We start from the raw sequence: 21,744 nt of genomic DNA, 5'->3' as shown, positions 1-21,744 counted from the left end.
CTTTTTAAATATGTTCTCCTCTCTGCTGCTGTCAGTTGTCATTTCAGCTCAAACCGATGCGGCCCTCCTCACCCCAGGCTCCTACAGTCTGCATCAGTCCTGCTCAACATTCATCATCGGGTTACAGCAACTCTCTTCTTCTTCTTCACCACCACCAGTGTCTTGACTCCAGGAGGATATCAACATCACTACCCCTTGCTTATCCTAATTCAGGATAAAGTCCAATCGCCAAAGACTTTGCACTATTCAAGTATATGCTATTGTAATACATTATTGTTAAACTCTAAAAACAAGTCTCTCCAGATTGAAATGGAGCGCACCTGAAATGTTGGTGATGGTACCACATTGCACAGGACACGGTCACATGCCCTGTGTGGTCAAAGCTGAATTGAGAGTCTGTAAATTGTTCATTATTATATTCATGTTTCACTATTGATCAATCTGCCAATAAGTATTCTCTTGACAAACCATTTCTGCCCATTGGAGGTCAGAAAGAAATGAAAAATATCGCATCGTTCTGAGCCTGAGGTTAAGTCTTCAAATGTGTTTGGGTGTGACCAACAGCTCAGTTATATTTATTTGAATGCAAAACAAGGGGAAAAAAACATCACATCTCTAACTCAATTCCCGAATGATCCAAAAAGCCGTAAATTCATTTTTCGTCGATTTACTTTTGCAATAATTTCTCTTCCAAGTAAATTGGACTAGAAAATCCATCTGATAACAGATGTGAAACCAAACCCATAAGCCCGATAGTGTGTACTGTAAATATAAAGTATGAACTGTGCAGCATGCATTTAACTGTCACTAAAACCAGATGCATATCTAGAAGTTTGAAAAAATAAAAAGTGTTTATAGTTTTAATTCTAGCACCTACTGTATATGAATATTCACCAAACTGCTCCCTGGTGCTGGTTTTGGTGTGAATGTCCCGCACTGATTTGCTGTCGCCCCTAAATGACAGTGATTATCTCTTGCTCGGGGGTCACATTTCAGTGCCATGTGTCTGTCATTAGAGACATTTCTGGAGTTTACACAGTGTCCAAGCTTTTTATTTTGTGGACCGGCGAGTGCGGCCAAAGCAAACCATAACTCTGTAATTCGGGGGCAATCCGAGCCGGTAATGTCGGGTTGTGTCAGGGGAGAATATTCACGTTGCAGAGAGACAGACGGAGACCTCGCTGAAGGGCAGAGCTTTTATTTTCTTGTCTGTCAGTGTTGGATTAAGTCACCCAGCACTTTTTATTTATTCATTTATTTTTTAGAGAGCATCAGCCAGAGAATGCCCAGACCACAGGGACACCAGTAGAAAGGAAGCAGGATGATGTCATGACATAGCAGCGGTGGAGGGTGTTTTTTTTTGGGGGGGGGGGGGGGGGTTGGTGGGGTTTGGCTGCTCTCAAAGCCTTTTCCTCCTCTCTCGTGGGAACTTCTTTTCGCCGTTTGTTTCATATTTAAATGACTTGATAGAAAAATAAATTCCACCGGGGACAGGAGGGACAACAATCAGGATGTCTCGCGGTATCGGAATTTGATTTAAAAGCACAGAAAGACACATTTGAAAGTATGATAAATGTTCCTTTTCCTCGTTTCGTTCCAGATTTAGTTGTCCTCCGAGCAAACGCTTCCCCTCTAATCCCCTTTAATGTGGCGCTGTAACAGGATGACATACCAAAAGCAGTTCCCTGCTGGCATCTTGATTTATGCTGTCACTCTTTCAAGTCTTTTTGTGTGCGTGTGTGTGTGTGTGTGTGTGAGAATACAGTATTACAGTCTGCCAAAAAAACTGTAATGATGACAAATAAGCCCCTGTCTGTCTGTAGGTTGTTGTGGAAAATTTGGCTGAGAAATGAAAGTTATCGTTTAAGAATCCACGAGAGAGGCTTTCGTGTGTTCTCCGTGAAATGCCCTCTCCCTCTCTGGCACTCTGTCAGAGTCAAACCTAATCCGCAAGCACTGGCTTTGTGACACACTATGTGACATAAAAAATAAATAAAGAAAGGCCTTTCGATTGCCACGTGAAAATGCACATCTTTAACCGGTGTGTGACACAGCGCCACGCGCTCTCCAACCCGAGCACGCATTAGAGGGGCCACTCAATTTCAGACGGATGAAGACACGGCATCGTTTTATTCCACTTTAATTTCCGATCTCTTCTTCAAGGAGCTTAAGGCTGAAATTACATCATGGGGCTCTGTTAGCAATTACTTGATTTATATCAGAGCTCGGCTACTTTTAAACAGACCAAAAATAGCTTTGGTGAGCAGTTTATGGGACAACATCGCTTACTGTATGTGGAGCGCTTGTTATTAACACCAGTTCCCTTTGTTCTCTCTGTCTGTGGTGAGCATCTGTTAATACAAGTGTTTCCATATTGTCTTAAAAGTTCTCTGAATCTTGGCTATATTTGTGTGTCCTCTCACTATTTGTTTTTCTTTTCTTGTCACTCAGCGCTTTCAGCTTCTGCTCTCCGTGCATTTGTTATCTCATAAATTCTAATTAATGTCAGATATTAAACTGATATCGCTCCCCGCGATAAGACGAGAGAGTATGTGCTTTCAGGTATAATTTGATGAGCGCCGTTCGCGGCTGACTTCTGATTTAATCTCGCTGCATTTCAGTTCAATACAAATAAATAAAAAACACTGCTGTCATCATTCTCCAGCACCTGTGCAAAGGCAGGACAGATGAATCTCTTCCCCGTTCCCCAATTTTCTCCCAGTTAAGCCGTGGGGATCCATCCACATCAATTATAGTCCACCGCGGCAGCTGGCTGAGTGTGATCCATTGTGGTTAGATGCAGGATTAAGCTTATTAGGATCATCAGATCACTTCTTGAGGAAATATCACAGCCAAGTTCCTCCTCACTCAAATGGCTGATCTCTTCAACCCGGGTGCTCGACCCTGGCCACCCAGCAGAGGCCGCTGTGGCCAAGCGCCTTCACAAGACCTTTGACATCAGGAGACTTCTCTCGCTCTCTGTCTCTGTGTCTCTCTCTGTGTGTGTCTCTCTCTCTGTCTCTCTCTCTCTCTCTCTGTCTCTCTCTCTATCTAACTCTAATGGTGACCTCAGCTTGATGCCAATTGGCTAACACACGGGCCAACCACTCAAAATGACAGAAATGTCTCATAATGCGACATTGTGGTTCTGCAGTGAGTGGAATATTTGGTGGAGATCATAATGTTTTCAGTTCATGTTCATATCTGAGGCTTTAGATCATCACACTTTCAAGGAAATATGCCATGTGGATCTGTTTGAGACTGTCGTGACTTGCTGAATGAAAACCCACAATCAACCAAATGTCATTGTTGCGTGGCTACGTTGTCGCGTTACGTTGTTGCTTTGCTACGTTGTTGCGTGGCTAGGTTGTTGCGTTGCTACATTGTTGCATTACACGTTACTTTGTTGAGTGGCTACGTTGTTGCGTTACACGTTACGTTGTTGAGTGGCTACGTTGTTGAGTGGCTACATTGTTGCGTTACACGTTACGTTACGTGGCTACGTTGTTGCGTGGCTACGTTGTTACGTGGCTACGTTGTTGCGTTGCTACGTTATTATGTTACGTTGTTGCGTGGCTATGTTGTTGCGTTAGGTTACTTTGTTAGGTTATTAATTCAAGCGTTATACAAGGCTAATACGAATGTATTTTTGGTTCAGAAAACATCAACATTGTCCCGTGGTTTGCAGAAACGTGCAATGCCAAGAATTTATTCTGCAGGACTGAGTTGACTGTGGAACGAGGAACAAGTGCAGCGTACATACTGCAGTTTGTTGGTCCCCTCCAGGAGGTCCACTTCTTATACGAAGACCTCTACTTACTCACTCTACAAACTGTGGCCCTGGTTCCCTAATTCATTGCTAAGTTTCATGTGTTTGTATTAGTTTTGAATGATGCACTTGTGTTATATAACAATCAGTGTCAGTGCTCTGTAAAGGGAACTGCACGGTGGGTATGATTGCAGCAGTCTTCTTTGTGAAAGCCGAGCCTCCTGTGTTCCGTCCTCGCTCGCTGCTAGTGGAATGTTACCGTTTGAGGAGGCAGAAGGCAGCGTTTGCGTGCGCTTACCATCGTAACCTCTCTCTCTCCCCTTCTCTCTGTTCTTGCAGTGTGTTCCTGCTCACTGGAGTGTCGTGACTCCAGTGAGCAGGAACAATAACGGCTGATCCGCCTGTAAACAGTCATTTGCAGGTACAGTAGCTCGCCGCTCACAGAGAGCAACTACAGGCACAAGACGGATGCGTTGACCAACAGAGGCTGAGAGGCAGTGTGTGTGTGTGTGTGTGTGTGTGTGTGTGTGTTATCTCCCCTTTTGAACACAACTAATGTCCCGTGTGGCAGCAGGTGTGTGAGGGGAGGCGGAGAGGATAGGTGAAGCTTAATGGCTCAGAAACGATGGCTGAGAAATCAATCTCCCCCTCCCGGCCTCTCTCCTCCCGATTGTTTCCAATCCCTATTTGTGTTGCCAGAACGACGAGGCTCAGTGAGTCCCAGCCGCCGCTCCGGTCAACCAATAAACAAATAAAAGATATCGGAACAATATGTCTTAGAAATGATCTCGCATCCAAATGGAGTTTTTACGCCTGTTTGTCTCGTTGGTTGCTTTTTTGTTGTTGTTCGGCGAGGCGGAGAGAAAACCTAACAGCCTCGGAGGCTAAATCTCATAACAAGCTGCAGATCCACTGAAATGAAGCGACATCGGTGATGAAAACAGGCGACAGGGCCAAACACAAAAGCCAATGTTTACTGTAAAAGCAAAGAGCGCACGGTCTGAAGTCTGCAAGACCACTCCCAACCGCACTGTCTTGGTTGGTAATGGGGCTGGAAGCAGCAGCCTGCTATGTTCCACAGTGAAGTCAGACGGGAGACAGTTTGGCTTAATGTAGAATACATTTAAATAACAATGGAGGCAAGAAACATGAAATCATATGGAGAAAAACACTAAATTACATTGCATACAGTGTTCTGACGGCACATGACAATCACAGCGTAGAACACATATTAGTGATTCATAGTACACACCCATACATACACACACACTAATGATTGTTTCATCCTTGGATGCTATAATCTAACAGATATGTTTTAATAATGTGTGTCATATAGAAGACAAAGTTGGAAGCAAGGAATCAAATCGAAATCAGAGTGTCTGCGACACAAAGAATTTGCACAAGGCGCCATTGCGATGATGAAACCGGTGTGAAATCAAAATAAAAAACGCACAGACAAACGTATTTGTTCTATCAATGCTCTTTGTCAAAGATTCATGTAAATCTGGTTTTCTTTCCGGTGACACAACACCCTCGTTTACGAGATGTCACGACCCGTGCTCAATCCCTCTTGGCATGAAGCATGGGTTTGTTCGGCTGGGGAGCAAATATGTTGCTGATATGCTGATATTGATAAAAGCTTCCAACCCCCCCCCCCCCCCCCCCCCCCCCCCCCCCTCCCTCCCAACAAAGGTTTCACAGTTGCACGCTATCTCTCGCTGCAAGAATTAAGGAAGGAAAAACAGCAAAGAAAAAAATCAATGACCGCAACAGACACATTCTTGAAGTGTCAGGGGTTAAAAGGAGCCCTCTGGGTTGAGTGCACATGCTTCCAATTAGGTCTCAAATAGCCAAGAGGAAACAGTTGATTCAGGAATATTACTGAAGAATGACTTTAATTATCTGAGTGACTGAGGGGCCCTGAATGCTGCATGGGCACCACGGTCGGCACCAAACAAGGCCAGACGGCATTAATCAGTGGCACCGACGGAGGATGAAACTCTAAACGAGACGACGAAGGGCGACGTTCGTTTGTCCCCCCCCACCCCCACCTTGACAAGTCCTATCTGTTGACGAACAAGTTGAAAGGAGAATGATGAAAGTGAAGCAGATGGATGAGGCAGGGTCGTACGAAGCGGACAAAAGGTTCAGCCGTGCTCGTTGCTTTTCTCCACGCCATTGTCACTACCAAGTGGCACAGCTGGATTGTGAATGTTGTGACTTTCAAGCCATCAATGGGCTCATTTGAAAAGCAAATACAGCCAAACTGCATGCCAATATATTGCTCCACACAAAGCCTCATCTTGTTGGGCTGCGATTGCTGTGACGCGCCGGCTCTATGTTTCAGCATGAGGCGCCTTCCAGTTGGTCGTGATGAAGGGTACATTAGGCTTGGCTGTAGAGTTTGGCGGTTTTGGCCACAAAAAAAACTGAATTTATTGGCTTATTTGAATGAACTAGTTTGTGGCGTGTTTGAAATGTTCCAATGAAGTGTTTTGAGATGAAGACTAGGTCATGTAAAGTATATGATACGGTGAGGCTTATTAGTTTAAAAGTTTGAGCATTCATTGGGTTTTGGTGTCTTTCTCAGGGGTCCGAGCTCTTTCGGAGGTGAAACTGTCCTGAACGCATGTACGATTGGAGGTCATTTTACACTACTTTGAACTCCTTCCCTTCTAAATTTCAGAAGGGAATATTCCACTCCTTACTCTAGGACATTTGGTGTAGTTACTAAGCATGCAAAGCATATGAAGACCTTATAGTTTCCATGTCGAAGTGTCCTTGAGCAAGACATTAAACCCTGAGTTGCTCCCCGGGCACTCCCCCTGGCTTCATGGACACTGGTGTCAGCCTGCTCCCTATCAGGCTGCACAATACGTAAATATGTATTGTGGCAACAGGCGATAACTGACGTTAGCACACATTAGCTTAGCTATATTGTCCAAACAACAATTACCCACACAAATTGGTCCTAGTGGCATCTTCCATGGTCGCTTTCCATTGGTGTATGAATGGGTGAATGACATCTAGTGCAAAAGCGCTTTGAGTGGTTGGAAGAGTAGAAAGGCGCTGGCATTAGAAAGTTAGAAAGATTACAGCTTTTAAATCCCAGAGGACCTACCTTAGCATTAGCGACTGTTTGTGTCCGTAATATTTCCCTCAAACAATGTATATTATGTGCATCAGTTGGGGATTTAGAAGTGGGTACGCTGCAGAATAAAAAAAGGAAGTAGAGATAAATTGTATTCCTGCGTATTAGCTGCACCGCACTCATGCTTGGACGACATATCCTGAGATTACCATCGATGACGTTGCATGAATCTTGAAACACAGAGAGGCAAAGTAACCTAAATCTCTCGCTAATTGCAAAATGACCTCAGTCCGTCAAAATCTCCCCTATCAAGGCTATCAACAGCACCTTTAAGTCACGTTAAGTAGAAGTGCTTTCCTTTCAAACAAAGCCACCGGAAACAAACTTCCCAGGCATTTACATTCAGGCACCGGCGTAACCAGGTAGAGCTCTAACGGAGACGACTTAGTAAACACACGGCAATTACCCAGCCAGGGGCAGAGGCAGCGTATTAAAACCATTACGGGACTCTGACAGATTCTCTTAATTGATTGATGCACAGCAAATAGCAGGCGATTATCATGCTGTGCGATCACATGAATCATCTCGCATGAAAACAAAATGCTTTCAGCCACCCATCATCACACTCCAGAGAGCGGTAGGATTGTATGGGAGGGTGTTAATGAATCCGCAAATGTTTGAATATTATCATCATGATTGTGTGTGCGTGTGTGTGTGTGTGTGTGTGCGTGCGTGTGTGTCTGTGTCTGCGTGTGTGTCTGTGTGTGTGTGCGTGCATGTGTCTCTGTGTGTGTGTGTGTCTGTGTGTGTATTCATGCAGGTGCGTCTTTGTAAATATGCTGATCCATTATGTATAATAACCACAGAGGTTGCTGTCAGAACTTTTTATCTCTTTGCTTGACTTCACACTGACTATTTTATAAAAAAAATTATTCCAAACTGAGATTTTATCTGCACTCCTGAAATAGCTTTTGTCTCAGAAGACTGGTCGAGGACAAGGTGAACAATCACAAAGGCGTAGCAGGCATAGTTAAAATTAATAGTTGTACCTACATAAAACAGGACATAACATGACAAAATTGATATTGTACCAAGTATGTAATTTCATATGTAATTTATGTTAATGGTGTATGTAATTTTGTTAATGGAGGAATACATCATGATCAAAAGATTTATAAATGAAAACCCTATTTTTAAAAAGGTCATGACCCCTTTTGAACATGTGGATGTGGAGTTGTTCCAGCTCGGTCATCAGACTCGAGTGTGGCCAATCAGATCAAAGTATCAGGTGAGGCCGTGGCCTGTCGCTGTTAAAGGAACAGTTTTGTCATTTTGGGAAATGTAATTATTTGCTTTCTGGAAGCGAGTCGGATGAGGAGAACGTCTGCTGATTGCTTCGCCTCTCACTCGTGTAGCATCCACAGGGCCACTGTTGCTGCTGCTGAAAGTTTGCCTTTTATAATGGCCAGAATTTTTCATGTCCTTATAAATGTAATTTATATTTATTTTAGACAGGAAAAGTTAGTAAGAGTTTTCTCATTTGTAAATAATAAAAATTCACGATTGAAAGACTGCAAATATTTCTAATATAAAATTCCTGTATTAACAAATACGCTTTTTTCCCCCCATAAAGAAGCTAATGGGCTTTCATTTTGAAACAGAACAAGTGGTGAGTTAAACATGTATATTTTCTTTCTCTTTTCATAACTGTCATATTCTACAGATATTGAAACTGGAGTATAGTCGCTGGTATAATGTCAGTATTCTGTCAAAAGATCATTTTTACTGTTCTTACCTGTTTATGTTATTACAGAAAAATAGTTTATGATACTTACATGCTTTGTACCCCACTTTTATGATATTTTAAGTGTAAATCAAATTGCCAAAAGTTAAAGCTAAGCTATGAACAAACTACACAAAGTTCACATGATTACGAGTATACTACAAGGCCATGAAGGAGGACTTGTTGACATTATGATGTTTAGTTGTTTATTGTTTGCTGTTTAGTAGCCACTTGTTTAGCAACCACATTTTTCAAAGACACTTAAAACATTAAATTCACTGGAGGGTTAACCACTGGCCTATTTTATATAATAGGATAGGAAAAAATACTGACTCATTTCCCGGTTTTAGGACTCACACCTCCACTACTCTTTTTCTTGCCCAGGGGTAGTGAGCTATTGGAGTCTTCTTGTTACTGTGAGGTTTCCACCAAGACTCTACTTCTGTTCCTGCGTGGCTTAAACAAATGAAATGCAACGTGCCAATTAATCGAGCTCTAGAAGGTGCTGCTGGGTAGATTTCATTACCTTTGGACAGAACCATGCTAGCTGTTCTCCTTTGTTTCCAGTCTTTATGCAAAGCTAAGCTCACAATTCCTTAGCTTCAGCATGACAGTGCACTCTGGACTATTCCTTCAACTGCCGCGGGATTAAGTTTTAAAGTAATACAATGTTCGTAGAACTGTAATAAAAGTAAAAGCCAAGATAACGCCAAATATTGCAGCTAGTTCCTGAAAATGATAAATCAAAAAATTCCAATAGACATGTTAAACCCAAAGCTCAAAGCCCACGAGGACAGTTAGATTCTGTGACATACAGTACAAAGAGCCATATCCCTTCCATTCATGTGCACTTTGTCCTACATATTTGTATATTTCTCAGAAGAAGTGGCTCCTCCGCACTCAACTGCTTCCAGATGTGGAATGCCGGAGATAATCTGTCGCTTTGGATCTCAATGAGAGCAGGGTGTCTTGCAGAAGCTGGACGTCCAGATCCGGCTCCCAGATTTGTAGATATCACACAAGTACACTCAGACCCTCAAGGGCCCCAAACCCAGGAGAAGAAGTCAAAACTATTGGCTAACTTTAACTCAATTATGGTCTACCTAAAGAAGAACTATAGCGCAATAAGAACATCACATTATGGAGTGACATAGAAGCAGAAGCAGAGACATTTCAGTGGACCCAGAAGTTGTTCTTTGTATATATGGATAAGTATCCATTTATACATTCTGCCGAAAAACAAATGAATAAGGCCACTACACTTTCCAAATTCAATTCCTTTGTGGTTTTGGTTGTTGTCACACAAACCCATACACACACACTAATAGTAACACACACATAATACAGCATTTGTATCAAGACAAATGACTTGCTCATGTTATTTTTTATTTTTTTTAACAGCCAAAAAGTCATACATTCTACAAACACTGTTAAGATGGTAAATAACTATTCCTTTTTCTTTTTTTTTTACTACTCTGCCATTTTGTACTTTGATTACTATTTATTCCTTCCAGTTTATCGCTTTTGAAGTGGTGCTGGCTGATGGTTAACAGATGCTGGAACCGATAGGGAACTCTGGGAGCGCCGAAAACTGGATGCCGTTTGAAAATGTGAGAACAATGCTTTTTTAATGTGCATCATCAACAACATCTCAAACATGTCACCGTGAGCAATGTGCCAGCCGGTAAAGCAAACATCGACAATGCAAAAGGAAGGGTTTCTGGATGTTTAAAAAAGTGCTATTGACGTCGGTTTTTATTTGGATTTTGAGGGGAAATATTGAGTATGGCGTTTCATTACAGCTCCAGGACCTCAAGCTGGCAGGTCTCTCGTAGCCTACATAAACAACTAGTCCTGCAGGCCGGGTGCCAAGCATCACAGCAACCCAAAATGTATATGGCAACAGAACTGAGCAGAGACCGGGGCACTCGGGCAACTCAACAACCAATCAGAGTAAAGGTTTCCAGACTGGAAAAAATGTCTGACACGATTATCATGGTTTAGAGGGGAAAGCAATTAAGCGGCAAGAATTTAAGAAAAAGAAGAATCGCTCCCTCGCAAACTTAAGCACATTAATGTCATAACTGAACTGGGTATTTTTCTCTCCGCAAAAACAAAAGATTGGCTTTGTCCGAGAGACGGTTCATGTTCAAGTTTTCCTTGGCGGTCATTAAAACGTTTGGCAGCAGCTGGCCTTTCATGGACGGATGCTAAGGCAAGATTCACATCTATAGAAGGGAAAACCAGCCATCTATAGTGGGCTGAGCTGGAAACGTCCTAAAGTAGCCCCATTTAAAAAGAGTAAGAAAGCCAGGACTGAAATCTATCTACGGCCTCGACCAACCTTATACCGTTGACATGCCAGGCGTCATGCGTTGTTGAAGTATGCTATCCACAGGGTTCTCTTGAGGCAGAGGAGGCAACGTGTCAATAAGACACCAGATTGCAAATCATAAAGCATAACAAGCTCACATTTCTCAAAACGGTCTGCTTCTGCTTGAGGGAGAATGGAAGTGTTTAGAGAGAGAGAAGGTAGAGAGAGAGAGACAGAGAGAGGGTGAGGGGGAGAAAACTGTTGGATTCCAGACCTCGTGGCTCATTGTTGTCTCTGCAGAAAGCATAGCAAGGTTTGGGGCCCTTTTGCACAGTCGTTTTAAAAAGTAAAAAAATAAATAATAATCACATGCCAAATACTCAGCGGGAAAGTATCCAGAACCGATTCGCAGTAAAACCTTCTGCGTGTACATTTTCTGGTTGTGAAGTTTACATTACAGTTTTTGTGTTTGGCTCCCCGCAACTGACCGTCTGATCAACTGAACCCCTGAACCTGTCCCAGAGGAAGTGTGTGTGTGTGTGTGTGAGAGTGCAAATCTGTCGGACCGGACATTAAACTGACCCTCACCCCGCCCCTAGAGCAAAGTCTGCGTAACTGTCTGAGTGAGCCCACCGCTCACTGTCTGGAGAACTCACAATGACTCTACCCCGGCCTTAAACCCTCGCCTGAACCAAAACAGAGTACGTCCAGTTGGTGAGAGTGTGTGAAAGTAAAAAACCCAGAATCTAGTTGTGAAAACGGCTTTAGCTAGCGTTGTTACGCCTGTAAGGCTTTTTTAAAATCATAACGGTGGCGGATTGATTGTTAATTTCTGAATTAATCCCAAACAGAAGCAGACAAAAGCAGCCTCTCATGTCCAGTGTCACTGGCCGATTGTTTTCCGCCGCAAATAGCTAGCTACTGAAGCTAACGTTAGCTAAAACCGCTGACTTTTGAATGTGTCAAGATGATCCCTGGGGACGATATTGAAATGAGCAAGCAGCGTTTCATAAAACATAAAGCAAGGCTTCATTCTAGCATCACTAGTTTAGTATAGTTTAGCTGCTCGCCTCTCATCTTCAGCTTTCCTCCAAAGCCCTCCACGCCACCTCTCTCGGAACCCGTATCCTTAATCGGCACCCGCGTGCTCTCGTATTCATTTTCCTCTCCTCGGATTTCTTTCTTGCTCCCTAGACATGTTTTTTTTCTTCTATTTTTTTTTCTCTTTCGTGCATCCATATCGTGTCAAAAGTCTGGTCTCTTCGGATCGCTCCTCTCTCCTCTCACGGGGATGCGAGCAGCGCTGCCCCGGGTTCTAGCCTCGGAACAAGCGCGTTCCTTGTGAGGCTCTGTTTGCTTTGCGAGTTGTTTTCCCACAGAGCGCCGTTTTGCGGCCTCGCCTGGCGCATCACACCTCTGTGTGTGTGTGTGTGTGTGTGTTTGGGAATACTCGGCATGGTGTACTCCAAGTCCGTGAATTCATCTATAGTTTGTGCACATTTTTAATTGCTCCATGTGAACTTGTGTGTGTGTGTGTGTGTGTGTGTGTGTGTGTGTGTGTGTGTGAGCACTTGTTTACAGCGCTGCATTGTGTACGTATGGAATGAGCGTTGCCTTGGGGCGGTGTGCGTACCTTAAATCCTAATGCACCAAGGCATGCCTGCCTTCCTGTTTTCTTAATCAACAAACATTTAAGGGAAATCAGCAGGGTTTTACAAGGCGTCATTAGAAAGACTTAGAGGAAAAACACCATCTACCTCAAGTGCTCTCAAATGAATACCAGGAGAAATTGCTTGGGGGGTGGGGGAATGCGCTGATGCCAAAGTGATCATATCTCACGCTCTCAAAAATTGGCTTTTCTGCTAAATCAAGAGAGATTTAAAGTTGTTCCTCGCGACTGCAAAGGAGTGCCTGCAGTAAATGATGAATACATATTTCAAAAGGGGGCTCCAGTGAATAGACGGGATGACACTTTTGGACCCGCTGCACTGATAAAGCTATGATTTAACATTTTTAATTCAAGTGTCATCACTTTCTTTTCCAGCAGGAATGAAGTCAAAGGTTTTCAGCCTGAGGTACGTCATGACCGGGCTTCTTGATGTTAGAGCAAAGATACGAGGCTTCTGCTATTAAAGCACAGGTGTTTTTCCTGTATTCTTCACCCACCCCGCCTAAGTTTCGCTTTGTACCTCTTGAAGCTGAAAGAAATTCATCAAAAGTATCACTGATTAAAGGGTTCTATGCTCAGTCAATCCAAACGCCGGTCATATTTCTCACAGCAAATCGCACAACACATTTTGTCCGGCAGCATTTTTTTGTCATTACACATTTGCTCAGAGCCAGCTGTAACATCGATCTGCTCCTTTCTGCCAACCCCAGTCCATGATGAAGGTTGTGCTGCTTATTGATCTCGCCTCAAAATGTTGCACCGTGGTATTAGCCGGTGGCTCAGATGAAAGACATTTATATACTCTGATGTGCTGTAAACCACCGACCTCGCCTTGGCCGCGCATGGGGGCGCTGGGATTACAAAGTATTAGTTTTGGGAACATACAAAAGTGGGGAGTAGCGGATGGGAAATGGTGTGTTTGCATAGACATATTTATTGTCTTTAGTTTCACATACCTACATGTGCTGATACTTTTTCTGTCCCGGCACCAGATCAGCCCCACACTGTCGCCGACACCCGCTCCAGTGAGTGAGAATGCCCACAAACCCACAAACATATATATATATATATATATATATATATATATATATATATATATACAGTATATATATTTCTCCGTCAGGAAAAATCACAATGCATTACATCACTCTAGAGCCGTGACGTGAAGCCAGGGGGGAGGTTCACGTGACAAGACAGCATCCCTGTCTAGTGTATGTTTGTCATGCCCGGCCTCTCCTGAGATGTCTGAGGCGATGCTTTCAGAGATAGTTAGCTTTCCCGGTCTCAACTCAATCTCAGGACATTAAGCACACAATGACCTGAGGGATGGGATTTCCCCAAGATAATCTCCTGCAGCGGCAGTGGAAAGGCCGCTGATCTCCACTAACAAAAAAGTAAATACTTTATAGTACATACTCATGCTCAAATCTCACTCATTGAAGTTAGCATTATGACCCAAATTAAGCAGTTTTGTTATTGTAATCTTTCATTATTTCAGCATGTGAATGGTTTAAATAATGGTCGTTGGCTGCAAAACCAATTGTTCCCCTCTCAGACGATCCCTCAACCACTCCTCTGATGTTATTGTTGTAGCCACACAGGACATGGAGAAAAAAAAAAGGTGAAGAAAAAAAAACACAGACTTGCATTACAGCACCCCGCCACCACGACATCCCTCCCTACCTCCTCCAACACAAACGGAGAGCGACCGGTTCGAACTTCGGAATTTCGGCATTGCGGCCAAAGAAATCAGAGTTGAGCAGAGATCACATTGCGTTGAGATGTTGTTGTTTTTTGAGCGAACACTGATACCAGCCTCGCGCTGGCTGCAAGGTTTTCCCAGGATTGGCTAACAAGTGCTTATGCAACAGGGAGAACAGAAAACATGGGCTGCATTGGGAAATCCTGGAGACTGCAGCTCAAAGTCTGAGAACCCTTGGCACCGCTGGTCCTATTGCGAAAGTTTTACATCATATTTTTAACCTGCTGTTTTGTCAAGATTGGCTGAACTTTCCCACTCAAAAGTTGGGCATGAAAAGTCACAGTTACAGAGGGGATGCACAGCATTAGCATGTTTTACAGCTGGGGGCTCCGAGGCCCCAAAGAGTAAAGGCCTATTTTTCTGTAGTAGTACTGTCAAGTAGTTCAAGTTTCAAGTGCTGAGGAGACAAATCGGGCTCCTCGGCACTGATCCGATCATCATGTCGTTTTTCAGCTCATTTATGAAAATTATTTAAGATACACTCCCTAAAAAAAATCCTGTAGAGATGAGAAAGGAGCGAGATGGATCACTCGTTAGCTACTTTCTTTATCAGCTTCGGGGGGGGGGCACACACAATCGCTACAATCGATGATGGAGCAGACGGGGAAAGACCAGTATTGTTGCTCGGTAAACGGCTGGTACGCAAGTTGAGCTATTGGAAGGAAAAAAAAAGGTATGGGAACTTCTCTGTGGTTCATACAAAAAAACTACATGAAAAATACAATAAAGTTTCCATTTTAGCAACTTTTGCCCACACAATTTCCTTGCCGCTTTTTTGCCCCCACCCCCCCACATCCTAAACTTGTATTCTGTCTTGCACTCCTTCTGTCTGTCAGCTCTCTGCCTCAAGCCGCTCTCTCTCTTGAATACACAATATATATATATATATATATATATATATATATACACACACACACACACACACACACACACACACAAGACCTTGCTGTACTCTGCTCCCCTTTCCCAGCAGAGTGATGCAGCTTTGCTTTTATGAGATACCAGAGTTGGGCTCGCGGCAGGATGACTGACTGGCTTGTAGAGGGGACAGAGGAACCATTTTGTGCCTCGCCGCCTCGCTGAATCCCTTTTTAAAATATTCATTCATAAACTCCTGGAGCCTTTTACTCCACATCAAACACTGGGCCATAGGAAAAGCACTGAGCTGATGCATCCAGAGAGGAAAACAAAAATACAGGGTAAATAGGACCACGGGTGGAGACCAAAATTAATCTAAATATTTATGCGCTGAATATACTCTGATATATTCATTGTGTTTTTAGGGAAATGATTTGGACCAAAAGTGTGTCAACAGGATTTGTTTTGGGGAAAATATGCAAAAGCTGTTAAAACTGCTTACTCATTTTGCAGAGCAGCTGTTCTGATCTCAGGGGAAATTGTCCAAAACAACAGAGAGTTTTCTCTCTCTTTTACATTTTTTTTTTAACGTGAAATGGCAATACATTTGTGCAAAACAAAAAAAGAGTTTAGTTGATAATATAGTCATTTTATTATCAGGATTGGGTTATAAATCCATCACTAACTGTGTGCATGAAGTAACTCCTACACCATTAACATGTAGGAGATATCTTAGCAACAGGAAGTCACGATGGCATCACGAACTGCAGCAGAGTGCCCTCGACCCTGACTACTGAAGGGCAATAATGCCCAACCATCAATAATGCTCTGCCTCAACCGGCTATACCCAGTTTTTGGCCGTGCCAATAAATGCAGTGGGATTCATTATTAGCGCAATTATCTTATGCTATCAGGTTAATGTCTTGCAACGTGAAGTGTGTTGTGTTATTTTGGTGACGTGGTGTTTGAAATCGTCCCCCTTCACATAATTCACAAACAGAATTTCATCAAGTGTCATGTAACTATGTGACCCCTTTTACTCCTCACTCTTAACGGGTCATAAATGAGCAAGCTAACCTTTGAAGGTCTTTGCCCCCGTTTTCCAGTCTTTATGCTAAGCTAATCTAAACGACTACTGGCTCCAGCTACACATTTACCGTACAGAAATGTTCGCGGTGCAACCGGCTCCAGGTATTTAACATTAGTGATTAATTAACTGGACGTGATTCCCTTTCATGTTTGGCAATAAACTGGCGTGTTGTGTGCGCACGGCCATATTAGCTTCAGTGGCCTCACCTTTAACTAGACGTAAGCAATGTACAGGTTATAACACCCGGCTGCCTTTTCACACAACTGCAGTATTCTATTATTTTTTTTTCCACAAGTGTCTCCCAACAAATGACTCCTCTTTACAGAAGTGTGTCTCTGACATCTGGGATGTCACCCAAACTAACTCTTCGCCTGTGAAAGTACTAAGTGCCTGGGCGGCGGTAGCGCTTCACAGAAAAATATGACGATATCTGTACTGAACGTCAAGACTAATCGACCTTGGCGTGACAGATTTATAAGCATAAGAGCGGGCCAGACATGGAGAAAAGAAAGGAGGAAATGGAGAGGAAATCAGGAGTGATTGAGATTAAAGCGAGTCCCGAGATGAAAGGAAAGAAATGCGTGAGTATAGGAGGGGAGCGGGTAGACTCAGTTTTAGTCCGTTAAACACATGTGTGGAACGGCCTGTGTATCTAAATAAGATTTAAATTGGCTGTGTGTGTGACGGAGACCTGTTAAGAAGTTACGGTTAACACTTTGTGGTCGTAGATGAGCAGAGAAAAAAGGTTAGAGGCAGTCTACAAAAAGGAGAAATCTTTTTAAAAATGTTTTATCACAGTTCCGTGTTCATGAAAGCACCTTGGCCTATTTTTTATCGACGCTGTCAACACTGTTTGTCACGGCAGGGGCCAAACATGCAGGCTGCCAAAACACCCCATTCTGCATGGGGTGTTAGATGCCCCCAACCCCCCTTCCTCCTCCTCCTCCCTCCTCCTCCTGCAGACACCATAAATCACCATGTCTTTTCGAGGTTGACCTGCTGATGAACCATGCTTTTAAGTCATTTAAATAGCTAAAGCAGGGGGCCACACACACACGCACACGCACACGTGCATGCACTTCGGTGAGGTCAGAAGTTTAATATTTAATACCTATTCTACTGTACTTTTGCAGCTACTTAAATAGAAGCATATGAAAGTTGAAATCTGGCAACAGCGACGGCATGATGAAAATAAAGTGCTTAAAGGCATATCGTTCATATTTCAATCAAAAAGCCATTTCCTCTGCTCGGTTATAAATGCTGCTTTGCATTCACTTCTCATTTTCACACAGTATTTGGTTCTGGCGGGCGGGGTGAGATGCGAGAAGTTCAGGTGGCTCAGCATCAGCTGCGACAAAGAAAGGCAGAAACAACAGCGGGTAAAAGTCGTAAAGCATAGACGCAGGAAGAGACACGCATGGAGAAACAAACACCCGGAGACGAGCGAGAAGGAATAGAAATCCAGACGAGTGAAATAGCAGAGGAAAGTGTCATGGGGCGAGGCCCGCAGGAAATGAAGCCAACAGTCTTGGTAGACATGAGAATGGGAAAAGCAGCTGTGGGGGCCGATCTGTAAGGCCTCCGAGGGCCAACTCCACCAACACCACAGGGTTAATTAATAATGACAGAAAGTGACACCTCCGTTGAAGACCGGCTGTAATTAAATGCTGATTGCTGAGACCGCGGCTCCAGCTTTCCTTGTGGCACAAGTGCTATAAACTTTTGATGTCAGCCGCACAAAATCAACAGTACCCATGTCGAGGACTGCAATGGGCTCATTGTGATTCATGCCAACTTACCATGGGAAAGATGTTAAAACAGAGGCTTACGCAAATCTAAATAATAGTGGAAAAATATTGATATGCACGCATTGCTGGCTGGGATAATTGGATTATTCGACTTTGTAGCAGCAAATCCCATTTTAAGAGTTTTCATTAATCACGTTTTGAGGTAAACACAATGTTTCCACACTAGATTACAGTAAAACAGGTTTCTGCGTCCTGCATCCTGTCTCGCGTGTGAAAGCGAGTGGACATCCCCTGCCCTTGAAACCAAATGTCCACCGCCCAAAAAAGGATTACGGACACCGTTTGTCCCGACAAAGAGCGGGGCAAGAACGGTCAGGATGGTCGGGGTCCTTTTTCGGCTGAGGACGAGCCCACACAGATGGCACTGGGACAGAGGGAGGGCTGATTAATGATTAATCTTTCTCGAGCCACGGCGGAGGAGACGCAAACACGGCCCAGGAGGAGAGCCACTTCAAACTCTGGCAGAGAAAGGAGAAACGCTGGCAAATATGCCGTCATTCAGCGGGCTCACTGGACCTTGTGCACATTGTGTCCTTAAGTGATGGACCAGTGGAAAAGAGAGAGAGAGAGAGCTATTTAAAGGCCTTACAGAGGCCATGCTTAAAGTGGGCGAGTGGGTGGTGTGTGTGTGTGTGAAGAGGACGGAGAAAGAATGAGGCTTCACACGTGAACAGAACTACCTTTTTGTTCATTCCCTATCCGCTCTGAATTAGTAATTATCAAATGTCTTGATTGATTTAAAAGGCTCTTGTCCTCTGTCCCCCGCTGCTCCACCATTGTCCCCTGTAAATAAACCTTGTCACTTTATTTTCTCTTGTCTGTGTTTGTGTTCACATTTGTTTTTAATTCAATGTCTTGTGGATCAGGGAGAACGCCTCAGGAACAGAACGGATGTCACTGCTCTGGGTTTTGGCATCTGTATCAGGAGAACATTCAGCCTGGTGCCTCGCTACACCGTGCTGTACAGTCCTGCAGCATTGTTAGCGACAAAAGAAGATTTAGCTCAGTCATATAAAAAAAAAAAATACCCCCCTCCTCCTCCTCCTCCCCTCCAAATAAACCAATAAAATCCTAAACCGAAAGCAGTAGACGTGGAAGGAAATAGTGAGATGATGAAGCCACTGTGGATCTTTCTTGCTAACCGCCGCCCTATCATTCATCTGACAGCAGAGTCTGCTGCAGCAGGAGGCCGGGGCGATTACTCCACGCGGAGACGGCCTGAGAACAGATCTCCAGGTGAGACGGGATGGGAGGGGGAGGCCGAGCGTGCCACGGTGGGCATGTGAGGATATGAGGTGGTTTTGTTTGTGTGTGTGTAAATGTGGGGCGCTCGTACGTGTATGTGTTTGTGGTGGTGTTGTGTGTGTGTGTGTGGGGGGGGGGACTTTCATATAACAGATTAAAATCAAAACAGAAAGACCTTCAAAATGAATCCGAGGGGGATCAGACTCCAGCCGACGTTTGTGGTTTGACGGTCTGATTTGTCAGTGTGTAATCTCACTCTTCCTGAGATTACACACCTGCCGCGGGAATGACGCCGTGGACGCTATACACAACCCTGATAACATAATAGGATTCCTGTTGTGAATTTTGCCCTGAAATTATAATGTTGTCTTTTTTTATTCATAAGAAAGCCCTTTTCCAGTATTCTTTAGCCCGCTGTGTCTTTTAAGTGCAGCCCTCGGTGTGCAGCCCTGTCAGGACAAGCAGCAGCCGAGCCCCTCGCGGCTCACCTGCATGAATCTATTTGCACTGTTTTATTACAACTTTTTACAATTGGATCACCCGCAGCTCTCAAAATATTACTGCAGTCCTTTTTTTCTTCTTCTTTCTCTCCGTCTCCTTCCTTCTCTCATTTTCCTCTCCCTTTCCATCTGTTCTCACCGGTGGCTTCCGATCAAACGGAAGAAAAAGGCCGCTCCAACCAATATTTTCTGGAATAAGCCAGACGCCAGCGCCTCAACTCTCTGTCGTGTGAGTCAGACCTTTTTCACATGTTGTATTTGTTTTACCTCCTAACGTTTAAAGAGACGGATGCAAAGCCAACCGCTTATTTATGATGTTTTTCTTGTAACTGATGAGCTGAACTTGTAGCACAGTACACAAATGTATCACACGGTTGAAAATATACCCTCCCAGCCCTCAGAACTGTCTTGACTCTCATTGAGACCCTGTGTTTTTTGTGTTTTTTGTATTTTTACCTAGCCTATTTAGTGAAGCTGTTTTAACATCGCACAAATATCCCGCTGCACTTGTTGATTAAAAACGGTGTCTACATTAACTGATCAGAGCTCGCCTGTTACACGACAGGCAGATGCCCCTCAGTCCCCATGGTGGGCAAATAAATCGATACGTGTTACTGTTGATTTCTTAATTTCTTCGTTATTGGAATGACGGAATCAGCGAGGATTGCTCACATCTTGCTTCCGATGTGGATATTCCCGGGAGAAATGCCAATGTAGTGGTGCAGTAGAGATAATTAACTCTGGGGGGGGGGGGGACGACGACATTACTTTCTTTATTGGGTTACTGAAATGACATTCAGATCTATTTTATAGATTAATCACGGATGCCGGAACGCTGTTTTCTCGCTGAGACTACGCAATTTCGTTTGTACCGCCGACCAACTGGAAGCCGTGGTTTACTTTACTATTAATTACCATCGATGAAACCAATAATTACCTAATTTAAATAACAAATGATCTCTGAATGCACGGTGTGATCCTCAATCAGTTGCTTTCACTCTCCGTATTCTGTAAGCCACGGAGCACACTGGTCTTCATACAGTACTCCCTCTCGCCTGCGATGTATCAGCGAGCCAGGCAGGAAATTGGAAGCGACAGAAAGGTGCGTTTGAGTGTATGCAGGTCATTTTATCGATGTCACACATGGAGTGAATGAATAGGGAGGCCGACATAGGCCCCTTCAGATCCCTCTTAGGTGGTGTCGATTGGATGGCGGCGGCGGAGGGCAGATCTATACGGCAAAAGGAGAGAAGTGTGTGCGTCTGTGTGTGTGTAGGTGTTAAGTTTTATTCTAAAGCCTCTGAGCTCCCATGGGTTGTGAGGAATCAGACAAAGGAAACCAATGGGTACCGAAGGGACAATAAAGCCCCATTTCAAGCACACAGACACACGCACACAGACAAAGTGACAGTTCAGACTCAGACTAGTTGCTGCACATACAGACACACACACACACGTACACACACCTGCACCTTACTGTGTGCTGGAAAGCAGACGTGTTGTGTCTGGAGCTCTGCTTTTTATCATGACTGTCAAAGACCTACTCCTTTTCAGGGGCCATTGTAGACACAGTTAGCAACTAGCTGGTGAAACGTAGTGAATACCAGACTGGTGGTCGTGAGACAAGCTCGTCATGCCAAGCGCACGCCACGTTCCGTGTCTGTAATTCCTTCAAATTACAGCAGCGCCACGCTCAGACTCCACTCTCACCCTCAGAAGGCCACCTCATATCAGCGTAATGGAAAACACAAAAACCAGTCGTGTGGCTCGAGGCCAATGCCCCCCCCCCCCTCTCTCACTCTAAGCCCACATCCTACTGCAGCCTGTGGCGGCGGGATGCAGATTAAACCCCCTG

Source organism: Cyclopterus lumpus, chromosome 11, assembly GCF_009769545.1.
Source record: "Cyclopterus lumpus isolate fCycLum1 chromosome 11, fCycLum1.pri, whole genome shotgun sequence".
NCBI lineage: Eukaryota > Metazoa > Chordata > Actinopteri > Perciformes > Cyclopteridae > Cyclopterus > Cyclopterus lumpus.
This window is presented reverse-complemented; position numbering follows the sequence as displayed.